The sequence below is a fragment of the Lynx rufus genome, unplaced genomic scaffold, assembly GCF_022079265.1.
Source record: "Lynx rufus isolate CCGP_SWC_20201006 ecotype Redwood Valley unplaced genomic scaffold, mLynRuf1.p SCAF_34, whole genome shotgun sequence".
Lineage (NCBI taxonomy): Eukaryota > Metazoa > Chordata > Mammalia > Carnivora > Felidae > Lynx > Lynx rufus.
Genome location: NW_025814850.1, coordinates 566,226 through 571,228, shown reverse-complemented (window position 1 = coordinate 571,228; position 5,003 = coordinate 566,226).

The window sequence follows — 5,003 nt, the reverse complement described above, 5'->3', positions numbered from 1 at the left end:
TATTGGTTTTTGTTTTTTTTTTGTATAGACCAAAGCAAAGGAAATAAAACTAACACACAGATCCAATGGAAGCTGTGCGGGGTGGGGGTGGGATGGGGCGTTGGGGGCTCCCCTAGCAGCCCGATGCCTCCTTGGCTGGGTCCCACGTGCACTCATGACCACCTTGTGTGTGGGAAAGACACAGGGAGGGGAGTCAGGGAGAAAGGCACATTTGAGTATCTGGAGTAGGTTTAATTCAGTCCGCACTCACAGGGCTCCGTCTTGGAACCTTAGGGAGTGGGAGGGGTAAAGAGATGCCTGGAGGTGCGTCCCCCCTCCAGGGACGCCAGGCCTCACTTTTTTCTCCAAGGGGCGCCCTCCTCGCTGGCCTCAACCTCTGGCCCTGTCCCGTCCAGCCTTAATGTGCCTTTGGTGGATTTCTCCTGGGCGCAACACTTCCTGTGGCCTATGGCTTCGAGTCTGGGCCCCTTTTTGAAAGTCTGTGGTGGGCCCACTCTGGCCCCTGCCCACCTCCCTTCTGTCCCCTCAACCAGCATCCTCTCTGCTGGTTCTTGCCTCCCAATCTTTGTCCATGCTGTTCCCTCTGCCCGGAATACCTTCACTTGCTCACGCACTGGGGTCCAGCTCAGCCCTCACTCCAGGAATGCCGCTTCCTCCGTGACCTCCCACAGCTCCCAGCCGGGCTGAGCTGGTGCCCCTTCTCTGCCCTGTAATGCCCTGTGCACGCCATCATCTCACCCACCACACGTTACCGTTGGCTTGTGTGACAGTTCCCCACCCACATCCCCGAATTCCCCTTCCCGGGGACAGCTAATCGCAATGGTCCTGTGGCTCCAGGACGGATGTGCTGGGGGCAGGGACAGCGAGCCCGACTGCGAGGCAGGTGTGGGGTGCAGGCAAGAGGCGTTGAGATGCTGAGCCGAGCTCCCCTGAGGGGAGGGGACAGGACAGTTTTCAGGCATCACAAGGACTTTTAGGGACAAAGCACTTCCTCTGTGCTCTGTGTTAAGGGCCTGTCTTATTCTGCTTGGGCGGCTACAACAAAATACCATAGGTTGGGGGCTGGAAGTCTAAGATGAAGGTCCCAGCAGATTCCATGCCTGGGAAAAGCCGGCCGCTTGGCTTGTACAAGACAGCTGCCCCCTGGACGAGTTCTCATGCGGCCTTTCCTCAGGGCATGACCCTCACAGAGAGATCTCTCTCCCTGTTTGAAGGGGGCTAATCCTATCACGGGGCCCCACCCTCAAAACTTCATCTAAACCTAATTACATCCCCAAGGGCCCACCTCTAAATATCACACTGGGGGACTAGGGCTTCAACATATGAATTTGGGGGGGACACAGACAGCCCCCAACGGGGCACTGGCAAGAACCACTCAGCTTGGGTAACTTGAGAATTTGGTAAAGGGACAGTTTACAGAGGTGTGGGCAGGGAGAGGGACCAGCAAGCGAGAGGGCAGCACCCTGGGCTAATTATCGTGGCCTCAGGCAAAAAGGCAGGAAGTGCTTCTTGGGGTCAGGACTCTGGACGAGGCTACTGACGGGGAGGTTCCTTCCTCTTCCCAAGGCTCCCTGTTGGTCAGACTGAGGCAGAAACCAGGGAACCCAACCATGTAGTCCATTGACATCACTGCTGCCCAGAGCAGAGTGGAGAGATCTGCAGAGGCCAGGGAACGATAAGCTGGGCAACCCCAAGCTTTCCAAAAGAGAAGGAGGCGGCTTAGCAGAAAGGATTGGCCTCTTAGGTCTCATGAGAGACATTGAGGACAAGGGAAAGGAAAGGGCAGTAAAGCACCAGTGTTAAGGGTTAATACCAGCCATGATTGAGCTTTATATTAGGCCCTGAGCTTCCTGGCAGCCTGGGCAAAAAGGGAAAGTTAAGTTAGTTAATCTCAACGAAGTGAGTTGACGCTTCTAGTTTTCCTGTAGGAGTTATCTGAGCCTTGTGACCTTGAAAAAAATCAATTCATGTCTCTGAGCCTCAATTTCCTCACCTGTAAAATGGGGATAATGCGCATGAAGATGGGATGAAAGCACAGGGCTTCCAGGCAAGAAGGGGAAAACGCAAAAGTCTTTTTTTTCCCAGAGGAGTTTTGCCTTTCTGTTTTCCAGAAGGGACATCTCCCCCCAGAGACATTGGCAGGAAACTGCCACATGACCCTCGCTGCAAGGGAAGCTGAGGGTAGTTTATTGCGCATGTCGCCCCTCGGTAGAAATCAGGGTTCCGAAAGTATGAAAGGAAAGAGGCATGGAAGACGGGGTAGAGCTCCAGTCTTGTCTGCTGTGACTCAGAACTAGTCTCCCCTACCAGCCCCTTCCTTTTACTGGGTGAGCAGCCATGGCCAAGGGGCCGGAAACCTGGCCCTGGTGGTCTGGGGGAATGTCAGTGTCTGCACTCACCACACTCAACAGATCTAGCCTGGTGTCAACAGTACCAATGGAAACCAACACCCACCCATTACAATAGCAGGTGCCACGCTGAAGGCAACCCCGAAATGGCAACGAGCCAGAACGAGGGGCAGAATCCAACAAGGTGGTGTTGGGGCGGAGGACCTTCCTCGGCCCTGTGGTCCTTCCAGCTGGACTTAGAATCCAACTGACACAAGACAGATTAACAGAAGGAAATCAAATTGAATAGCTGTATGTATGGGGAGTCCACACAGACATGAACTTCCAAAGCTGATGAGGCAACAAGAGGTTTATCTGAGCTAAGGAGAGAGGAAGGGTCTGGGGGGTTAAAAGGGGGAGAAAGCTCATTAGCAGGAAGGTGAGAGAAGATGTTTGGAAAAACAAGTTTGCCCAATTAGGCAGATAAGATTCCTTGGTGAAGCTCTCTTCTTGGTACAGGCTCTCCTTTTCAATGTAAATTTTGGTAGTTAAGTGGGAGGCAGGGAGCTTTTCCTGCATCTGCTAGGTTTTAATTACCTAAAAAAAATTTTTTTTAAATTTTTAATGTTTATTTATTTTGAGGGAGAGAGAGAAACAGAGTGTGAGCAGGGAAGGGTCAGAGAAAGAGGGAGACACAGAATCTGAAGGAGGCTCCAGGCTCCGAGCTGTCAGCAAGAGCCTGATGCAGGGCTCAAGCTCACGAACTGCGAGATCACGACCTGAGCCGAAGTCAGACGCTTAACTGAGCCACCCAGGCGCCCCCCCCAAAAAATTTTTTTAGGTTTATTTATTTTGAGAGGGAGAGAGAGGACGTGCAAGTGGGGAAGTGGCAGAGAGAGAGAGAGAGAGAGAGAGAGAGAGAGAGAGAGAGAGAGAGAATCCCAAGCAGGCTCCACGCTGCCAGTGTGGAGCCCAACTCGGGACTTGAACCGTGAGATCATGAAGTTGGAAGCTTAATGAATGGACTGAGCCACCCAGATGCTCTGTGCTGGGTTTTAATTACTTTTAACCCGACATACTCTTTATGCCCAAGTGGCCCATCTAGGGGCAGACTGCCCTTGGACCCTACAGTGGATTGCAATATCAAATTATCAGGGGGCACCTGGCTGGTTCAGCTGGTGGAGCATGTGACCATTGGTTCCTACACTGGGCATAGATAGCACTTTGAAAAACATCAAGTTGGGGCGCCTGGGTGGCGCAGTCGGTTAAGCGTCCGACTTCAGCCAGGTCACGATCTCGTGGTCTGGGAGTTCGAGCCCCGCGTCAGGCTCTGGGCTGATGGCTCAGAGCCTGGAGCCTGTTTCCGATTCTGTGTCTCCCTCTCTCTCTGCCCCTCCCCCGTTCATGCCCTGTCTCTCTCTGTCCCAAAAATAAATAAAAACGTTGAAAAAAAAAAATTTAAAAAAAAAAAAAGAAAAACATCAAGTTAACAAAATAAATCCAAAACAAGTTATCATCTGTGAACCTAAAGCTACTCTTAAAAATGTAGCCTGTTGGGGGTGGGGGGGCTCTGGGTGGCTCAGTTAGTTAAGCGTCTGACTTCTGCTCAGGTCATGATCTTGACGTTTATGAGTTCGAGCGCCTCATCGGGCTCTGTGCTGACAGCTCGGGGCCTGCTTTGGATTCTGTCTCCCTCTCTCTCTCTGTCCCTCCCCCACTCATGCTCTGCCTCTCTCTCTCTCTCTCAAAAATACATAAACATTAAAAAAAATTATTTAAGGGGCGCCTGGGTGGGTCAGTCGGTTGAGCATCCGACTTCGGCTCAGGTCATGATCTCCCAGTTTGTGGGTTCGAGCCCCGCATCGGGCTCTGTGCTGACGGCTCAGAGCCTGGAGCCTGCTTCGAATTCTGTGTCTCCCTCTCTCTCTGATCCTCCCCCGCTCATGCTGTCTCTCTCTCTCTTTCAAAAATAAATAAAAACATTAAAAAAATTATTTAAAAAAAAAAAGAAAAGAAAAGAAAATATAGGGAAACTTGGTAACACCCAGGACGCATGGGAAAGATTTGAAAAATTCAGTTGACTCCTGGTTCACAATAATTACTGGTGCAACGAAGCTGTGGAAAACCGGTCCAAGTGCAGTCCCGGTCTGTACTGCTTCCTAAGGACCTGCTCTCTGCCAGGCTTTGCTCCAGGCCTTGGGGATAGAGATGCCCCACATTCTCGTCTTCCTGTGGGAAACACAGCAAAGCAATGCTAGCAGCAGAGCGCGCATGTGTGCAGGGGCCTGAGTGGGTTCAGGGAGCCTGTGGAGGCGGAGGTGACATCTGAGTCGCCTTGCCTTTCAAATAAGGAGGTGCTCGATGGACATCGTGGCGTTTACCTGGGCCGGATTCTCGGCAGAGGGAGCAGCCAAAGACGTGAAGTTGGGAAACTGAGCACAGAGTTCAAGAGATGACAGTGGCTTGGAGGGGTGACAGCGAGACACAGGCTGGAAAATGAGGCAAAAGTCAGGGAGTTGGAGGGCTTCGTGCGGCTGGGCAGTGTCCAAACGAACTGGATCGTGGATACGAAGGGGGTGGGGACCACTGAAAGGCCTTTGTGGAAGGCGGTTGCGACCCTGCCTGGAGGGTAAGGTTTTCTGTCCTGGGGTCGTTCAGGGACAGCGGTCCTAGCAA